At 48.0% G+C, this 21,637-nt stretch overlaps 3 non-coding genes across 3 annotated transcripts; all 3 read right to left on the reverse strand.

Annotated features, from left to right (window-relative positions):
* Window positions 1-14,630: 14,630 nt before the first annotated feature.
* Trnah-gug lies at window positions 14,631-14,702 on the reverse strand. The gene has a single exon. It is a non-coding gene; the product is annotated as a tRNA-His (tRNA).
* A 5,719-nt stretch (window positions 14,703-20,421) lies between these two features.
* On the reverse strand, window positions 20,422-20,493 carry Trnae-cuc. The gene has a single exon. It is a non-coding gene; the product is annotated as a tRNA-Glu (tRNA).
* A 445-nt stretch (window positions 20,494-20,938) lies between these two features.
* On the reverse strand, window positions 20,939-21,020 carry Trnal-uag. The gene has a single exon. It is a non-coding gene; the product is annotated as a tRNA-Leu (tRNA).
* Between the last annotated feature and the right edge of the window lie 617 nt (window positions 21,021-21,637).

A 21,637-nucleotide genomic window follows, 5' to 3' on the forward strand; every position in this document is an offset into this window, starting at 1 on the left:
TTGTGGTACAGTACGGTCGATGATCGCTAAGTTGCTCCGCATATGAGCGACGATCGGCCCTGCGGTACTACTGGTTAACCGGTGGACCATAGTGTCCACATAGCCTCATAAGTCGCAGTTCGGTGTGGGGCTTAGGTGGATCCTGTGCAATCTTGCATTGGTGGGCACCTTGTCGTTGATAACTAAGTACCATGCGGATGCGACCCTTGAAGGCAATACGTGACTATGGACAGTTCTCCAGACTGTATTCCACTGGATTTGCGGGTATTTTTGGGTTATGCTGTTGGTTCTGCCGTCGGTTGTAAGGAAGCTATATATCTTGGTGTTGGTATACGGTGGATGGATGCCCTCTGCGTAACGTATGTAACTAAATTCACTGTAATATAGTCGGATGTGGCGAAAGGTGATCGGTATCGTGGCCTCATTTATAGGTGGACTTAGACTGCATGGCCTCCAGATTGAGAGGAGGGTCCTCGTGAAACTCGATGTGTCTTGCGTGACAATTTTCTTCATGCGGTTAATTAACAATGTCCGGCATTTGTGTTTGGTACTAATGAGACCAAGTCCCCCTCTCGACGATGGTAGGGTTAATGTTTCAAAGCTGACTTTAAATATATGTCTCCGTAGCACGTACCAACAGAATGCTTTTTGTATACTGGCTGCGAGGTGATCTGAAACCGGTAAAATTTGGCCTAAATAATACATACGGCTCGCTACAGATATGCGAACTGTATGAACTTTCTGCAAGAGATCCAGTTCCCTATCAGAATAAATACAGGTTGTTGCTCGAATCTTGTGCAACATATCTGTCCAGTTTTTGGTGGCCATAACATCAGGAACTGCACACCAATAAACGCCAAGAGATTTGTGTTGGTCTTTCGTTGCACACCAGTCGATATGAGTGACATCACCGATTCCACACCCGATGTGTAGCAACGTCGTCTTCCTCTTGTTGAGCTTCGCGCCGGTGACCGCATTGAAGGTGTTGACAATGTGTCCTATCTCCAGTAGATTAGCCTCTGAAGTTACACCTAAGCAGACGTCATCAGCGTAAGCAATACATGCCATCTTCTGCATGCCAATGGGGATTCCTCTGGACCTCTGATTTATGGTCATAAGCAGAGGCTCGACAGCGATGGCATACAACGCCATCGATAACGGGCAGTCTTGTCGGATTGATCGTCTGATCGTTATTGTGTCCGTTAAGTGACCATTGACAATTACACGAGACGTAGCGTTGGAAATTAATTGATGTAGCAGAGTGACGAAACGGCAGCCAAAACCCATCTTCAGCAGTGCCTTAGTCAGGTATTCGTGACTGATGTGGTCATACGCTTTTTCAAAATCGAGAAAAAGCAACGCCCCAGGCTCTTGAGCGTGCGCTAATGTGCATATCACTTCCCTGAGATCGCAGGCAGCTGATATTATGCTTCGGCCAGTTACCGCTCCATATTGATGTTTTCCAAGGAGTTTGTTCAGTACCGGTTGCATGCGCTGCTTCACTGCCCTCGTTATGATTTTAAAGTCCGAGTTGAGTAGCGTAATTGGTCTGAGACCTTGGATCTTCCGACTGTTGCCTGGTTTTGGCAAAAGTACAATAAAGCCTTCCCTCAATTCATTTGGAACAGAATCAAGTCTCCACATCTCATTAGCTATTTGGAGAAACGTTGGAGCCAGGATTTCCCAATAGTGCTGATAAAATTCAGCGCCGAGACCGTCGGGGCCAGGGGATTTCCGTTTTGCAGCGCTGAAGGCTGCCTGTTTTAAGTCTTCTGCACTGAAAGCCGCCTCTAGAGCTTCAATGTCCTCGTGTGATAAGACAGAAGGGATGTCCCTGAGGACTTCGTCGCAGAGTGCGTCGTCAACCTCTTGTCTGTTATACAGGTCACTGAAGTGGCGGTATATATGCAATGCGATGTCCCGTTGTTTAGTAAAGACAGTTCCCGCTCCATCTTCTACTTCTTCAATTAGCTTGGCTTTCTCTCGCCGCAGAGTTCGTAAGGTGTGGTATAGGGAAGCCGTCTCATCTGCCGCGATGTCCTTGGGCTGTGACCTACGTATGGTGACTTCCATTTGCTGGCGATAGAGGGTCATAATCTTAGCTTTATATTTCTTGATGCGGCAGTAGGTGTCAACGGCTGTGATGTCAGCGCAGTGGTATAATTCCCGAAGACCAGAAAAATAAAATTCTATTGTCTGCCTATGCCAGTACGACTTCTGATACGCATAGCGTTTAATCGTTGTCCGAAGTTTAGGTTTTGCACTATGGAGCCACCATTCGGTGATAGACCTATACCTGGTTTGCGTGCGCTGTAGTTGCTCCCACACCTGTGTTATCTCTTCGTCCAGCTCTCTGTCTTGCAACAGGCCAACATTCAGTTTCCAATAACCCCTCCCACGAGTTACATGTGGGCGTTGGAGGTTTACGTAGCACTGGTGTACGCTATGGTCTGAAAAGCTGACGGGGGCGATATCACTGTTGGCTACCCTACGACCAAGAGCGAGGGAGACATAAATCCGGTCGATCCTGCTGGCAGAATTACTGGTGATGTGCGTGTATGCTACGCGATCGCCGTTTATAAGTTCCCAGCTGTCTAGTAGTTTCAGTCCTTGCACAAGACAGTCGAGCTCTGTGCACTTATTAAAGTTGGGCGTTTGATCCTTTGGTGAAAGAACGCAGTTAAAATCTCCGCCTAAAATACAGTTCTCAGCTTGTCCACCAATTAAAAAGGGGATATCGTTTTTATAAAAAGAGGACCGTTCCTGTCGGCGGTTGCTGCCGGATGGTGCATATAAGTTGACAATCTTAATACCGTTAACTATACAGGCGATGCCTCTGCCATTAATGAGCCGTACTACATTTGAGTGGGGGATGCCGTCTCGTAATAAAATTGCGCTCCCAGTATGGTCTTCTTTGCTAATATTTACTATAGTGGTAAAACCAGCTACTGTCGGTTCCACGCAAACTTCCTGTAGTAGCCCAATGTCTACGTTCAGTCACTGAGGCAGAAATTGCGCAAGCTGGGAAATACCATCACCTCTATGCATACACATACACACACCACTACAGCAGTACAAACACCTAGAAGGGGCCCTCGTTGCGGTCCGTCTCATCGTCCGAACCCCACGAAGGTCCCGGAGGCTGCCGCCGGCTGTCATCAGAATCCATAGGTTCTACTCCGTCGGGTGGGGGCGGTTCTGGAGCTGCAGATTGGCTGGTTTTTAATTTTGCAGCCACCTGTTGCGCCACGGGCTTCAACTGTTTTGCAGTCTGTGTAGCACCGTCGCGAGCAACGCGAGGTTTCTTTTTCTCAGGTGACACTCTGCGTTTCGCATCGTTTGGTGCATCGGAATCTGCCTTTTTAGCTTTCCTGGAACCTGAAGCTGTGCGGAAGGTTGGTATTTAATTGGCTATCTGGGGAATCTGCAAGAACTGTGACATTTTCAGCAGGCTGTAATGTCACCTGTCGGCTGTTCACGGGGTCGGGATGCAAGGGGTCACTTGAAGGAATGTCGATGACGGAACGGATGTTTTCCGACAGCTCGTGGGAAGCGCCTTCTTTCTCCGCTGTGGGTTCATCTACAATTGCGATATGGAGAGATTCCTTTGCAGCTTCGCCCTCGGCAGAACTTTGTTCAGGAATGATGGGTGATTCCGTGTTGATATTATGACCTGCCGGAGCGTCGGACATTTCCACGTCACCGGAATGTGTGACGGCAGATGTGTCGTGCGCGGCACTGTACATCGCGTCATCGGCAGAGCTCGCGAAAATGCCGGCACCGGTAAACAAGCGACTGGCTACGGTGGCGTACTGGGCACGCGGCTGGCAACTGCACAGGTCTCCTGCGCGGACATTGAGCTCTGAGGTGGCCGAACATGTTACGAACAGAGCATGTGCGAGGTTGCCCTCCATAAACTACTAGAGCTTTAAAACCGCACATATGAACGAAAGACGGAATGTGAGTTTCCAAGTCAATCCAGACAGTTCTCACACCGTTGTCAACTTTATAGTACATATTGCCACCCCAACGGTCGGCGGTTACTGAGTACAGGGTACCGTACTTGGATAGGGCCTCCTTGATGTACTTAAAGACGAGTTCAAAGGGTAACAAGTGCACTTTAACTGCCCTAAGTCCCAGTCCGGCGTAAGTAACGCGAGGTTTCTTTTTCTCAGGTGACACTCTGCGTTTCGCATCGTTTGGTGCATCGGACTCACCTCGCCATTGCTGTTCTTGTATTCGGCGATCCCGTTCGTAGTGGCCATAATCCTCTGGCAGATATCGTCGTTCTTCAATTTGACATAGAAAACGTTGCTCAAAAAGTCGTATCCCATGCCAGGTCAGTCTTCTGCAGGTACTTTAAACGAGTCGCGAAACCAATCGTCAAACTCGTAAACCATAGGACGCACTACATCGAAACTAAAGCTGAACTTTAAAGTGTACTTCTTTAATTGAGACTCCATTTTGCACAAATGCTAACTAATCACAAGGTGCACAATGTAAACACACGCGAGCGTAAACGCCTAGCACGCTGCGCTGCTGCGTCCGACCGCTAAGGCGGCTCGGCCGCGACTGGTTATTTCGGCTGACGTGCACACTCGCTGTTTTGCATGTCTTGATTCACGTCTGCCTCGTTGCACATTTCACCGTCATCTTCGCCTCATAATACAGACCGCTGGAAGGCGAGCAGCCGATGCAGTGAACTACCACACACATTTCTTCTGCTTCCATCATCATAACAAGCAAGCATGTCGACTCGATTCATGTAATATTGACTTCGCTGACGCCACGCTGACGCTAGAAAAACTGTGCTATATCGATGCCAGCTGCAACTCTTGTGCAGAGAACGAGACACAAGAAAGAGTGGGCCTCTCCACCATATGAGAGGCAGTATCTAGCAGATACTCACGGTAAAACATTCGGCTTGCGTTCGCTAATAAACTGCTACACGTCATCGTCTGCAAGCTAAAAATGACACATCTGCGCTGCCCAGGGAGGCGACACTTGTAGTGACACCTGGTGGACGGCTGGGAGGTGAGCTGTGGCTTCTGGGTGCGACTGTAGCGCTGCACTCTGGAGCCAAATAACACTGCACATTGCAGGCGACCCACGTGTTTAGTAGTGACACAACCGCTATGATCCAACTGTTGAGAACGAGGAAACTTTCGTAGTCGGCAGGACTCGAACCTACGCTCCCAGATGGAATCTGATTTCAAGTCAGACGCCTTAACCACTTTTTTTTTATTTTTTTACTTTTTTTTCGGATCGGCAATCGGACATTTTATTTCATTTTCTCTTTATCGGTGGAGAACCAGTGTATGCAAGATATTATGGCCATTGTCGAGTGAATGCTGTAGCGCTTCCCGACGAGTCGGGTTCGTATCCTCTGTCAACTTCCACGCAGGGTGATGATCTTTTGGTCATCACACTCGCCAGCTGAAATCGGCGCTGCCTTTTCGTAGTAGTAAAAGAGTAGTGGCCCGTGGGGGGATCGAACCCACGACCTTCGCGTTATTAGCACGACGCTCTAACCAACTTTTTTTTTTGTAGACGTCTTAACCACTTTTTTTTTCTATGAAAAACGAAACCCTTAACCTTCTATGAAAATAAATAGGAATGGTGAAATGACAACGAAAAGACTTCGCCCTTGGGCAAAGTAGATTTGCTTCTCAAAGAATAAACGTAACACAAACACAGCTTCTTATCTACCTCAATGAAAGTTCCTGTAGCCAGTGTGCAGTGAGTTAGTGAAGGCCTCAGTGTGAGGGAGAGTCAGGACGCGACACAGAAGCAGTGGGGCCTCTTCGCGGTTAGAGGGACCCCCCTTGGGCGAAACGATAAAATACCTGACGGCTTACCAGAGAGGACATTATCATCGTTGATAAAGAACGTCCGTCCTCAGAGACCAAAAACAGGAAAAGTTAACGTAATATTGGTAAACTGCAGGAGTATCCAGGGCAAGGTTCCTGAATTAGTATCTCTTATTGAAGGAAATAGTGCGCATATAGTATTAGGAACGGAAAGTTGGTTAAAACCGGAAGTGAACAGTAACGAAATCCTAGACACAGAATGGAATATATACCGCAAGGATAGGATAAACGCCAATGGTGGAGGAGTATTTATAGCAGTAAAGAATTCAATAATATCCAGTGAAGTTATTAGCGAATGCGAATGTGAAATAATCTGGGTTAAGTTAAGTATCAAAGGTGGGTCAGATATGATAGTCGGATGCTTCTATAGACCACCTGCATCAGCAACCGTAGTAGTTGAGCGCCTCAGAGAGAACCTGCAGAACGTCGTGAAGAAGTTTCGTGATCATACTATTGTAATAGGGGGAGACTTCAATCTACCAGGTATAGAATGGGATAGTCACACAATCAGAACTGGAGCCAGGGACAGAGACTCTTGTGACATTATCCTGACTGCCTTGTCCGAGAATTACTTCGAGCAGATAGTTAGAGAACCAACTCGTGAAGCTAACGTTTTAGACCTCATAGCAACAAATAGACCGGAACTTTTCGACTCCGTGAATGTAGAAGAGGGTATCAGTGATCATAAGTCAGTGGTTGCATCAATGACTACAAGTGTAATAAGAAATGCCAAGAAAGGAAGGAAAATATATTTGCTTAACAAGAGTGATAGGGCACAAATCGCAGAATATCTGAGTGACCACCAGCAAACGTTCATTTCTGAGGAAGAGGATGTGGAACAAAAATGGAAAAAATTCAGAAACATCGTCCAGTACGCCTTAGATAAGTTCGTACCGACTAAGGTCCAAAGCGAGGGGAAAGATCCACCGTGGTATAACAATCATGTACGAAAGGTACTACGGAAACAAAGAAAGCTTCATCATAGGTTTAAGAGTAGTCGAATCATAGCTGATAAGGAAAAGCTGAACGAAGCGAAAAAGAGCGTAAAGAGAGCAATGAGAGAAGCATTCAACGAATTCGAACATAAAACATTGGCAAACAATCTAAACAAGAACCCTAAAAAGTTTTGGTCATATGTAAAATCGGTAAGCGGATCTAAATCCCCTATTCAGTCACTCGTTGACCACGATGGCACCGAAACAGAGGACGACCGAAGAAAGGCAGAAATACTGAATTCAGTGTTCCGAAACTGTTTCACTGCGGAAAATCGTAACACGGTCCCTGACTTCAGCCGTCGCACGGACGCCAAAATGGAAAATATTGAAATAAACGATATCGGAATTGAAAAACAACTGCTATCACTTAGTAGCGGAAAAGCATCCGGACCAGACGAGATACCCTTAAGATTCTACAGTGATTATGCTAAAGAACTTGCCCCCTTTCTATCAGCAATTTATCGTAGATCGCTGGAAGAACGTAAAGTACCTAGCGACTGGAAGAAAGCGCAGGTCGTTCCCATTTTCAAGAAGGGTCATAAATCAGATGCGAATAATTATAGGCCTATTTCGCTTACGTCAATCTGTTGTAGAATAATGGAACATGTTTTGTGTTCTCGTATTATGACGTTCTTAGATAATACAAATCTCCTTCATCATAACCAACATGGATTCCGCAAACAGAGATCATGTGAAACTCAGCTCGCCCTATTTGCCCAAGAAATTCACAGTGCCGTAGACACTGGCGAGCAGATTGATGCCGTATTCCTGGACTTCAGGAAGGCATTTGATACGGTTCCGCACTTACGTTTAGTGAAAAAAATACGAGCTTACGGAATATCGGACCAGGTTTGTGATTGGATTCAGGATTTCCTAGAAGAAAGAACACAACATGTCATTCTTAACGGTTCAAAATCTGCAGATGTAGAGGTAATTTCGGGAGTACCACAGGGAAGCGTGATAGGACCTTTATTGTTTACAATATACATAAATGACTTAGTTGACAACATCGGTAGCTCCGTGAGGCTATTTGCAGATGACACGGTTGTCTACAAGAAAGTAGCAACATCAGAAGACTCGTACGTACTCCAGGAGAGCCTGCAGAGGATTAATGCATGGTGCGACAGCTGGCAGCTTTCCCTAAACGTAGATAAATGTAATATAATGCGCATACATAGGGGCAGAAATCCATTCCAGTACGATTATGCCATAGGTGGTAAATCATTGGAAGCGGTAACGACCGTAAAATACTTAGCAGTTACTATCCGGAGCGATCTGAAGTGGAATGATCACATAAAACAAATAGTGGGAAAAGCAGGCGCCAGGTTGAGATTCATAGGAAGAATTCTAAGAAAATGTGACTCATCGACGAAAGAAGTAGCTTACAAAACGCTTGTTCGTCCGATTCTTGAGTATTGCTCATCAGTATGGGACCCTTACCAGGTTGGATTAATAGAAGAGATAGACATGATCCAGCGAAAAGCAGCGCGATTCGTCATGGGGACATTTAGTCAGCGCGAGAGCGTTACGGAGATGCTGAACAAGCTCCAGTGGCGGACACTTCAAGAAAGGCGTTACGCAATACGGAGAGGTTTATTATCGAAATTACGAGAGAGCACATTCCGGGAAGAGATGGGCAACATATTACTACCGCCCACATATATCTCGCGTAATGATCACAACGAAAAGATCCGAGAAATTAGAGCAAATACGGAGACTTACAAGCAGTCGTTCTTCCCACGCACAATTCGTGAATGGAACAGGGAAGGGGGGATCAGATAGTGGTACAATAAGTACCCTCCGCCACACACCGTAAGGTGGCTCGTGGAGTATAGATGTAGATGTAGATGTACTGGTGTCCCGCGGCCCGGCGTCACCCCCGTACACTCAGTTGACCTATCCGATACCCATGCGATGAAACGCTATTTTAAGCATATTGCCGAAGAGTTTCCCATGATTCGTGTACGTGCATGTTTTGGCGAATTCGATATCCATAAACATCTTGAATTCGAAATAATTGTCACCGCCAAATTTATTAAAGACGTAGATGGAATAGGTACCCAACAACCACATAACTGCATTATTTTTCGTCTGCGGATAAAATTGCACATCGGGACGAGACAGTAGTGTTGACGAAACATTGGCGGTTGTAGTCCTGGTAATAAGAGCTATTTTTTCTCGAAGCCAAATCCAGTTCTGGTGACGTTCCACGCAGGTGTAACGGTGCATAACTGTATCCGTCAATTGGCAGCGATGACAGAGAGGGGTGTCACTGAGTCCGATTTTATGTAACCTCTCGTTCGTGCTAAACACATCATTGATGGCTTTGTACCAGGCAGTGCGAGCATCGGAACTGAGGACACGGGAACTGACATTGCGCCATACGATATCCCAGTTCATGCCACCGAGCTTCGTTGCCAATGGATTCTTTCCTTCGTGTTGTCTCCAGTCCGCTATTATGGCTTGTGCAGTTAAATGTTGAGAATGTATGACCTCTTTACTGATGTAGCTCCGTGAAAGGTAATAATCTCTGATATGTTTTAGCCGATAACTGATGGGCTAAATATTCAGCGGTGGATCAAGACTTTGCGGCCTGACGGCAGTGAATAATTGCGCTGTAATGCCGGAAGGATCATTGTTAATTATAGCGGCCGTCCTTTTAACATAGAGAGCCATCGCTTTCACCTTGATATCTACTAATCCCATCCCTCCATTCTGGGGGTGAAGTGTTGCAGTTTTGGCAGACACGCGAAAAATTTCCCCTCTCCAAATAAAATTGGTTACCTTCGACATAATTTGCTTAGCAATTACGGCAGGCAGTGGCAGGAGCTGCGCCGTATAGAAGGCTTTTCATAAAATACAGGAGTTGACCAGATGGATCCGTTCAAATTGATTGAGGCTTCTGCAGGAATTGTCAATGAGAGCACCGTTAAGTTTACGCACTATTTCCCTCCAGTTAGCCGCCGCCATCTTTAAAGAGGACGCCGTCAATAAGATGCCGAGAGCCTTGTGGACGCTGACTTCCTGAGCGTAGCCAACTCGCAAATGCTGGAGGCCACAGAGGTCAATAAATTTACTTTTCTTGTCATTCAATTTAGCCCCCGACGCCAAACAGTATCGCTGGAGGTGAGCCCCTAAAGTGGTGACATCATTCTCATTGCGGACAACCACACCCACATCGTCGGCATAGGCGCCTGCGACAGTTTTTTCTCCTGAAAGTGTTAGCCCTGTGAGTTTCGCCTGCAGTTGGAGTAACAGAGGTTCGAGTGAAAGAACAAAAAGTAACATGGACAAAGGGCTGCCTTGTGGAATTCCTCTGTTGATTTGAATCGGTTGGGTTAGTTGCGAGTTGACAGAAAGTCTTGCGTTGATCCCCAGTGCCATGTTTTTGATCATGTCAATCGCGTTCTGCAAGAAACCGAATCTTTTCATGGTTTCAAGGAGGTACTCGTGAGTGACGAGGTGAAAGGCTTTAAAAAAGTCCAGAAAGATCAGCCCACACTTCACGTTACTGGCGTTCGTTAAAGCAATGAAATCCCGGTAAAAAGCTGCCGTTTGCAATACAGTTCTCCCGAAGGCACATGTCTGCTGATGTCCAATGAATTTTGCAGTTAGTGGCATTATTCGCGTGTCGATTGCACGGGCGACTATTTTATAATCGGAGTTTAACAATGAAATGGGGCGGAAGTTGGCGATATTTTTTGTACCTCTGCTTTTAGGGATAAGCACAATTTTGCATTCCTTAAAGGCAAGTGGTATAGGCTTCCCTTGAAAAACTTCGTTCACTAAATGGGTGATTTTGTCCCCGATGATGTGCCAATACCTCCTGTAAAATTCAACGGGTAATCCGTCAGGACCAGGGGACTTTCTGATCGGCGAGTGGCAAGCAATCTCCAAAACATCTTTATTACTAAATTCCAAAGAAATGGTGTCATTGTCTTCTCTAGTTAAGGTAGAGGAAATGGCACTAAACAGTTCGTCATAGCAGTCGTCGTGAGTAGCCGCTGACGTGTAGGTGTCAACAAAATAGTCGTGTAGTGCCCTGATAATCTCTCGCTGGGTGTCGACAGTCTTGCCATCACCTAGTTTCAGGGCCTCAATAAAAGTCCTCCTTCTGTTCTTAGCATGTTTGACAAGGTGGTATAGAGCGGCTGTTTCATCGTCCCTGACCGACTTCACTTTAGATTTGATCTTAAGACCTTCCAGTTGCATCCTCTTAAGATTGATTAATTTCGCCTTTATTTTTCGAATGTCGTCTATTCTGGTGTTCGCGGCGTCGGCTCTATCACAGAGGTCGCGTAAGCTAGTGTAGTAGAACTCCATCGTCTTCTTTATCGCGGCTGCTCTGTCAATACCGAAGAATATAACAACTTTTCGCAGTTTGGGTTTTGCATGCTGAGTCGACCACTCTATGGTGCTACGAAAGTTTGTGGTAGTGCGCAAGCACCGCTCCCAAGCGCGTCGCACCGCCTCCTCTAGGTCAGCATCCGTTAATAAGGAGACGTTCAAGTTCCATTGATTTTTATACCAACGCGTTGGTTGTGGCAGAAAGTTCAGGCACGCAACGACACCGCAGTGATCAGAGAAGCTGGAGGGTATTGTTTCAATTTGCAACAAGACTTTCTCTAAAACGTCGGAAACATAAATCCTGTCAATTCTGCTGCAGGAATTCGCGACGGTGTGTGTGAATCGTACCAAGGTCGGGTACCTAATTTCCCACGCGTCTTTCAGTTTGAGGTCGGTCACGAGACGCTTTAATTCAGGCGAATAATTAAAATTCGGGGACTGATCTTTCTGGGATAAAACACAATTAAAATCACCTCCAATGATAACACGTTCGGGATTTTTCCGTAACAAATAGATGATTTGTTCCTCAAAAAAATTTGCTCGTTCCGCTCTATAGGTACTGCCAGAAGGCGCGTACAAGTTGATGATGGTGATGCCAAAAACGGTGACACCCACACCTCTACCCGAATCTAATTTGTCAATCTGAGTGGCGGGAATGCCTTCTCCAAGTAAGATGGCAGTCCCCACGTTCGAGTCGGGGGAAAAATTTGTAACAGCAACAAAACCAGGAAGAGTTAAGTGTGGCATGGTCACCTCCTGCAAAAGAGCGATATCTGTTCCCGACTCATACAGATATTGTTTTAAGGCACTCAGTTTCACCTCCGACCGGATTTTATTAATATTTAATGTCGTGATCGTATAGGCCTGCGACATAATGGCAGTACGTTGTAGAGGCGGAAGGAGCAAATGTCTTTAAAGGGTCACATCTTCATGACATTCCATATTTGTGGCCGGGAAATTCGTGTCTGAGACGTCACTGAGTTGTATTCTTGCGTCTTTGTTCTTACTCTTTTTACGCACAGCATCTACATTAGGTTGCACTCGGATCCTGGGGGGACACTGTGGAGCACCTCCGCAGCCGGCGGCGTGGGAGGGTCGTGGGTGATGTCAAGCTGCTCTCCCGGCACATCCCGCGAAGGGATCGCACGCGGCGATACCGCCGGCGAGCGAGCAGCTGAACTATCACTCGCACTATCAGCCTGTTTGGCAACATTCTCTGCCCGCAGCTGTTTGTTGTCACCGGCAGACCCGGACAGCTGTGTTTGTATTATTTCCTGGAGTTGTTGACATTCCCCGTGTTGTGAGTCCTGAACCGAAGCGGTTGCCACGTGATGTGTACCGTCGGCGCCCAGAGATATTTGTATACCACCATCACAGGCCTCTGTGTGTGTACTTCATGCAGGAATGTGAGCCACACATACTGGTTGGTCGGCCTGAGTTGGCTGTCGCGGAAGTTCTAAGGCACTAGCCAGCGGTAACTGCTTAACTTCCACGGAAGTATCGGCACTTGAAATTGTGGGAGGAGAAGCGTCCACAACAGCCTCACCGATTGGAGCTTTCGCTTCCGAGCCGGATTCCCGATCGTCCTTTATCGCGGTCTCATGCGCACTAGAGGTGTCGTTATCAGAGCCACTGCTGTCACAAGTTCTGCGCCTCTTATTGGTCGCGGCATCGAGTTTTGCAGGGGGCAGCGCACCTTTTTCTCTCCGAACCAGAACCGGAAACTCATAAGAGCGAATTTCTTGTTGCTGTTCCGAAGGCATTTCAGAACTAGGGAGCCCAATCTCTGTCATCGGTTTGGCCGCCACCACATCCGCCAAAGTAAGCCTTTTACGCTGCTGGAGGGAATTCTTTAACACAAACATGCGCCTGGGACAGTCTTGACGCAAGTGACCACTCTCATTAAAGATATGACAGGTCGGTGTTCGGCCAATGTAAGTAACGTGACCCTTATAGTCACAAACAAGTATATGGGATGGAATATTCTGCTTGACATGCATTTCTACAGATCGAACGCCACTGTAACATTGCAACCTATGTTGACTTGACCACCGTTCATTTCGAATCTTCTTAACGTCACCGAATTTGGACAGTACCTCCTTCAGATAACAATTTTCTACTTCAGGGGGTAAGTTAAAAATACGCACGTTTGTGTAGTCTACATCGGCATTGGAAATGAGCACTGTACTTACAGAGTCGTTCCGGTGTCGGAAAATAGCACTTCCTCCGTGCTTCGTCACGGTCTTCTCCAGTAATACAGGATTCAGCAATTTAACAAAGAAACAATACTGCTCGGTATCATAATAGGCGGTGTGCACTTGGTCAGATGTAATCCCAATAACATCCACGGTCCAGTCATGTATCTCTAGTGAACTCGGTTGCACAGATCGGGTGGACTTGACGAAATCAAAACAGAGTGTACACTTTCGCGGAAGTAACCTGGACATTGCAGCAGACAGCGAGCGGTTAACCCGCTACAATAAGACCGCAACAAAAAAACAAATGGAAAAACGATATAAACTACAGAACACCACAACACTTGCAAACAGAAATATGAGTTGAAAACACGCCTTGTGAACACGCGGCGGAGCGGAGCACTGATACGTCCGACCTGCACGGTATCGCAAGCGCGACTGGAAACCAGCGCCTTAGACCGCTCGGCCACGTTACCGTTGGAGCAGCAGCGGCAAAACGTTTCCTTTGTACTACAAAGATCACTTCGAAATGGAAGTATCTTGGCAATCGCCGTGCCATGTATTTCCACTGCTCTCCCACTGGAAGCGTCTCTTTAGGCCATCCACAGCAAGAAAAAGCCGTGCCCGCCGTATGGTAGCGACGCCACTTGTCTGTAGCTGTCGCAGTTAAGGAGACAGCGTCAAGAGACGTTTTCGTGCCGTGACCAGGTTTCGAACCTGGGCTTTCCGTAACCACAAAAGTATCGTAGCTGTAACTGTCAGGCGGAGCTAGAATGCTCCATGTATCAAACATATGTGAGCTCAAGGAGGTTACACTTGAAGAAAAAGCGGCAGGTTAACGCGATCACAGCAAAACCCCCGGCAGCTACGGGATTCGAAACCGCGCCTACAGAGAGACTGGTGCCTTAAACCAGCGCCTTAAAGCGCTCGGCCATGCTACATGCGCTGCTTGGTGCGCCAGTGTTCCTAGCATGTGCACAAACAGTGCACGCCACAGCTTCCTGTTCTGCTGGGACTGGCTGCTCATCCATCGCACTTCAAACAACTGCCCTTTTCGACTACAGAGAGCAGCGGACGTCTGCGCTCTGGGAGGCGACATTACGTGTTGGAGATGAAGTGGTAGTGCTAACTGCGGCCTGCGGAACACGAGTGAAAAAATCAAGAGAGTACTGTCATTTCGAGTACTCGCCATTGCAACGGCAGCAAGGCAAAACTTTCAAAATTGCCGTGACCAGGATTCGAACCTGGGTTATTGCGGCCACAACGCAATGTCCTAACCACTAGACGATCACGGCCAATGCCACGGAGGCGCCCGCGAAGGCAGCTGGCTGCAATGCAAGTGGCGATACCCAGCAAAGCCTAGGCCAAGGTGTACGCCACAGCAGTGTCAGACACGGTCTCCATCACATGTATACGAGCAAATGAACGTGCCTGCGCTGTCAGGACACTAACTGCACTGGTTAGCTGCATTCACCTCCGTGGCAATGTCTTGCAGTCCTCCAAGCCTCTTGACTACAGGTACCGGTATGTGGCTCGATAACAAGTGGATAGACGCCGCATCTCTCTCGCCGTCAGGTGTTGCCGCGAGTCATACTTAACGTAGCTTTCTGCACGCGTCAGCGTAGCTTCAGTCGAGACAAAAGTCGCATAAGAGGAACAACAAAAACGCGCAATCCCGGTACCGGAAATCGAACCCGGGCCTCCTGGGTGAGAGCCAGGCATCCTAGCCACTATTTTTTCCGGTAGCTATAATGCGAGGAGTACGTGAAACATCCTTTCGCAGGGTCAAAACTTGTCGTGACTTTTTCCGATAAAATTCCGCTCCGGTACCGGGAATCGAACCCGGGCCTCCTGGGTGAAAGCCAGGTATCCTAGCCACTTTTTTGTTTTTTGTTTTTCGTTTTTTTTTAATTTCAGTTCTGGTGTAGAGAAGAAGTATACATAAAGGCGGGAAATCCAGAAACAGTATAAAAGAAAATGGCTCACACAGGTGACCTTAGCCAACGCCCTCTCTTTCAAATGTCAGGCTAAGCATATTTGTAAAATCATCACGAAGGCCTGGCAATCGCAAGCGCTGCCAGTAAGCAGTAAGCATGTACTGCTGAAACGCTAGGTGTCCATCCTCTTCATGACAACTGTTGACAAAATGTACGAAATGTCCAATCAACCACATGACGGTATTGAGCTTCGTTCGCGGAAAAAAGGAAGAATCGGGCCGGACGAGGATGTCAATAGTATAAGCAGCTTCAGCAGACCTAGTGACAAAAGCAAGTTGTTTCCTGAGCCAACGCCAATTAGCAAGGTGCCCACAGCAGGTGAATCAATGCTCAAGGGTAGCCAGGAGACCACACCGAGTACAGTTGTCCGTGTCAGTAAGACCAATACGGTGCAGTCGTACATTGGTGGGGACCAAATTATTTATTACCCTATACCACGTGGACGCCACGGCCATAGAGTGGATCGGCAGACTAACATTCTTCCAGACGTTCCTCCAGGACACGGATGGAGACGCCAGTTCTATTGGATTGGGACCGGCCAGCCCCTCCCAGCGGGCAATCAAGTCCTTGGTCGTTGGCACCGGTCGCCGCAAGAAGACGTTTCCGAGGTAACTCACCGCAATGTAAAATTCCCGAATGTGTTTCAACTTAAAATTGAGGCGTCCGACATCGACAGGTGGAGCAAGGCTCGCCGGATGCACAACAGTAAAAAGCCTGGATGTAATTGAAGTCACTTCTTGCGTAACAATTAGAGTCGTACGGCGGACGTACAAAGCAGACGCCTTGCGAGTAATGTCAGAGAGGCCCAAGCCTCCGAAGATACGCGGTTTCGTCATAACCTCGTAACGTAACTTGAATAGATGGCCCTTCCATATGAACCTGCTAGACAATTGGCGCAACCTTTTCGCCACCATCATGGGAAGTGGGAACAGCTGAGCAACATAATAAGCTTTACATAGAACGTAGGTGTCTAAAATTTTGACTTTTTGCAAAATGGTAGCAGAGCGCTGCTCATGGACCATCAGAGCCCCCTGTATCTTCTCGGTGACAGATTTCCAATTGAGAGCCGCCATTTTTAGAGGACACCGATCAATGATAATCCCCAAGGACGTATGGCGATCGACAAAAGTGGCCCAAGGGACATCAGCATCGTGAAATCCTCGAATATCAAGGAACTTACATTTACCCTGATTGAGACGCGCTCCAGAGACACGACAGTATGCATCAACTGCCCCTTTCAACAACGGGATATCATCACGTTGACGGAGGAGAACAACGACATCATCCGCATATGCCTTAACAGAGAGCTTCCCACCAGAGAGGGACATACCCTGAGCTTGAGAGCAATAGTCCGAAGCAGCGATTCCAGGGACAATACGAATAAAGACATAGAGAGCGGACTACCCTGAGGCACCCCGCAGCGGATAGCAATGGGCGGCGTCAGCTGCCCATTGACTGACACCCGAGCTGTTATTCCCCTATACAAATTGCCAAGAACACCACGTGATGAAGCGTTAAAACCTATTGTACCTAAAACACGATCTAAAAACACATGACTGACGTGATCAAAAGCCTTATAAAAATCAAGGAAGGCAAAGGCACAATGTACGTTTGTAACCGCCGCAACCGAGACAACATCCCGATACTCGGCTACTGGCGTCAGAATAGATCTATCATGAAAACAACATTGATGTGCACCAATCACACCCCGAAGCAGAGAAGACAATCGGCTATTGAGCGCTCTAGCAGCTGTCTTGTAGTCAAAATTCAGCAATGTGAGCGGACGAAGATTGGCAGCAGATAAACGACCAGAGGACTTCGGAATTAAAACAATTTTCCCTATTTTAAAATCGGCAGGCACATCCATCCCCCTGACAATCTCATTTAAAATCTGCGTAAAAATTCTACCCAAAAGAGGCCAAAAACGGAGATAAAATTCTTTAGGCAGGTCGTCTGGACCCGGCGATTTACTGGACGGAGAGCGAGCAATAAAATCGAAAACATCATCTACCTGGAACTCCCGGAGAAATTCGCCGTTCGCGTCAGAATCGATAGTCGCAGTTAGATCCCCAAAGACATCATCCGAAAGAGACTCACCAGAATCATCGGCATAATATAGACTAGTGTAATACTGATGAAGAGCACGAATCATTTCCTCCTGTGCAATAAGCTGCTGTCCATCATCCACCATAAGAGAAGAGATGAAGGAGCGACGACGACGAGTCCGATGCCGTAGCAGGTGGTACAAAGATGACAGTTCACCTTCAACAAGAGAGTGAGGTTTCGACTTAACTCGCAGACCATCCATGTGTCGTCGTTTAAGGCTCAAGAGCTTGGCTTTAATACGACGAACATCATGGATCCGCAGAGGAGAGGTACCCGCCGCGTCATATAGTTCACGCAGGGCAGAGTAGTAAAATTCATACGTGTTCTTAAAATCACGCGCCCTTGCAGCACAGTAAAAAATCAAAATCTGACGAATCTTGGGCTTGGCAAACGCAGTCCACCAAACCAGCAAGGAGGGGTAACGCGGGACAGAGCAGAGACATCGCTCCCACACGGCACTTATAACATCATCCATAGCACTGTCGGCAAGGTGGGAAACATTTAACATACACTGGGAACGATAAAGTTTTGCAGGTTGGTGACTAAGATTTACAGTTGCAGTAAAAGCACAATGGTCAGAAAAACTAGGAGGAATAACATCGACAGAAAGAATTTCATCACATAAAAAATCAATCCCACGGCCAGAGTCAAGGAATTCAATGTCAGTAATAGGAATGCCCTCTCGAAAGAAAAGAGCAGTTCCTGTTGAATATTCCGGTGCGACATTAAAAACAGTTTGAAATCCAGGCAGAGGGAGATCAGAAAACAGCACTTCCTGCAAAAACACTACGTCCGCACAGGAGTCGTAAATAAACTGCCGCAAAGAGGCAAGGCGAACGTCGGACTCAATACGGTTAACATTTAAGGTAAGAAAGGTGTATGCCTGAACCATGTAGAGAAAGGCGAGAGAAGAAATCACCTACACCGACGCACCAATGTCACAGTCCATAGCAGGGGAGACGGAGGCATCAGAGGGAGGGGGACTGCTACCCCGTTCCGCGGATCCCTTATGCTCCGGTTTTTTGCGAACAGAATTAACGTTCGGCTGAACGCGTAACTTGCGTCGGCTGACGGGCAAGGAAGCTTCAGCCGCCGGTGACGTAGGAGGGTCAAGTTCTGTATCCAACACCACCCGCGCCGGTCCACATGCGGGATCCGGGGTCGCGCGGGAAACATCCGGCAAAACGGAATGGTCAACACCTACACTAGCATCCAGCAAACATGGACTACACGGAGGCGAAACGTGAACAGGAAGGTCCGAGGCCGCAAAGTTGGAACGAAGCGGAGCAGCTCCGCTGGCAGAGGTATGGGGCAGCGAAGCAGGAAGTTGTCGCGGCTCCACTTGTTGTGACAACGAAGTCGGTTCGGAAGATGGCGCCAACAGGCACGACCGACGATCCGACTCGAGAGAAGCTGCGTCGGAGGCCGGAGGGGCACCAGCAGCCGCCACCGGAACCGCTACCTCAGGAGGGCAGGGAGCAGCTACAGTACACGGTGGCTCGGAGGAATGCCGGTCGCTTGGACTGGGGCATCTCAGGGAGATCCTCATCCGTACGATTTCCATCGTGTGGGCGACGCCTCTTATTTTTCAAAAGTGGCACACCCACCTGAGGGACAGACGGAACATCAGATTTAGCACGCAAAGGAGGAAATTCTGTTTCAGGGGTGCGCAAAATCTGTGGCGGGGCGCTACTACCATTGGACTGTGCTACACCAAGAGCAGAACCACCCGCAACGAAGTCAGCGACTGCTAACTTGCGACGCTGTTCGAGAGAATTTTTTAAAACAAAAACCCTCCGCGGACAGTCGGTACGCACGTGACCACTTTCATTGCAGAAAAAACAGGTGCCAACCTGACCACTATATGTTACATGGACGCGATATCCACCGAACTGCAGGTGAGACGGAACATTCTGCTTAATGTGCATTTCGACTGAATGAATACCACTGTAACATTGCAGGCGATGTTGGCTTGACCAGCGTTCAAGGCGAATGCTCTTTACATCACCATACTTTTGTAGACCCTCCTTAAGATAGACATTATCCACCTCTGGTGGAAGGTTGTAAACACGAACACTGGTGTACGTAATGGAAGCATTGGAAAGCAGCACGGTACTTATAGAATCATCCCGATGCCGAAAGAGAAATTGATGACCATATTTAGAAAGAATTTTATCAACCTGAAGTGGGTCCATAAACTTAACAAAGAAAAAAAAAATTCGGTATCAAAATAAGCAGTGTGCACCTGATCCGAATGAACACCAAAGGTATCTACCAACCAATCATGAAGCTCAAGGGAACTAGGTTGCACATGGCGAGTTGACTTGTCAAAAGTAAAACTAACTGTAGCCTGACGAGGAATAACCTGGGACGACATTTTCAAACTATGCGGTTGAAACCGCTACACAAAACACACTGAAATAAGGACAGAAAGTAGCACAAGGTACGAAACAACGACGGAGAAACACTCACAGAAGTTGCAACACAACACGTAAACAAAAACGATAGTCCACTATACGTAACGCTACGCCGGAACGGAAGACTAGGCACGTCCACACTGCACGGCGTCTAAAGCGGAACTGGCAAAGCCTAGGCCAAGTTGTACGCCACAGCAGTGTCAGACACGGTCTCCATCACATGTATACGAGCAAATGAACGTGCCTGCGCTGTCAGGACTCTAACTACAGTGGTTAGCTGCATTCACCTCCGTGGCAATGTCTTGCAGTCCTCCAAGCCTCTTGACTACAGGTACCGGTATGTGGCTCGATAACAAGTGGATAGACGCCGCATCTCTCTCGCCGTCAGGTGTTGCCGCGAGTCATACTTAACGTAGCTTTCTGCACGCGTCAGCGTAGCGTCAGTCGAGCAAAGTCGAGACAAGTCGCATAGGAGGAGCAACAAAAACGCGCAATTCCGGTACCGGGAATCGAACCCGGGCCTCCTGGGTGAGAGCCAGGTATCCTAGCCACTAGACCACACCGGACAACGACGGCAGTGCTCTTTCCAGCGAACGCAGCAGCCGCCCACGGTTAACTGACGACAACTGTAAAAAATCCACTCTCTCGCGTTATAGAACGGCGTGCTCCGGACGCATTTCGTGGAGACGAACGCCAGCAATGATGAGAGCAAAAGGTGCCTACAAATCCTGTCGTTGCACCACGCACTGTTCTACGACAATTCACCAAGCAGACGCTCACGCCTTGTTGTGCTGTTTCCTTTGCGGGCAATGAGTGCATCTGCCTTCGACACAGGAAACATTACACGTTCGGCAGCTGTGGGATTGGAACCCACGCCTCCGAAGAGAATGGTGCCTGAAACCAGCGCCTTAGACCGCTCGGCCACGCTACCTACACAACACGCGCGTCACAAGAGCTGCGTCCTACCCCACGAGGACACACCGCAACGGCACAAAAATGAGACGTAAAAAGTGGCAACGGTGGGATTCGAACCCACGCCTCCGGAGAGACTGGTGCCTAAAACCAGCGCCTTAGACCGCTCGGCCACGTTACCGTTGGATCAGCAGCGGCAAAACGTTTCGTTTGTACTACAAAGATCACTTCGAAATGGAAGTATCTTGGCAATCGCCGTGCCATGTATTTCCACTGCTCTCCCACTGGAAGCGTCTCTTTAGGCCATCCACAGCAAGAAAAAGCCGTGCCCGCCGTACGGTAGCGACGCCACTTGTCTGTAGCTGTCGCAGTTAAGGAGACAGCGTCAAGAGACGTTTTCGTGCCGTGACCAGGTTTCGAACCTGCGCTTTCCTTAACCACTAAAGTATCGTAGCTGTAACTGTCAGGCGGAGCTAGAATGCTCCATGTATCAAACATATGTGAGCTCAAGGAGGTTACACTTGAAGGAAAAGCGGCAGGTTAACGCGATCACATCAAAACCCCCGGCAGCTACGGGATTCGAAACCGCGCCTACAGAGAGACTGGTGCCTTAAACCAGCGCCTTAAAGCGCTCGGCCACGCTACATGCGCTGCTTGGTGCGCCAGTGTTCCTAGCATTTGTAGAAACAGTGCACGCCACAGCTTCCTGTTCTGCTGGGACTGGCTGCTCATCCATCGCACTTCAAACGACTGCCCTTTTCGACTACAGAGAGCAGCGGACGTCTGCGCTCTGGGAGG

Source organism: Schistocerca piceifrons, chromosome 1, assembly GCF_021461385.2.
Source record: "Schistocerca piceifrons isolate TAMUIC-IGC-003096 chromosome 1, iqSchPice1.1, whole genome shotgun sequence".
Taxonomy (NCBI): Eukaryota; Metazoa; Arthropoda; class Insecta; order Orthoptera; family Acrididae; genus Schistocerca; species Schistocerca piceifrons.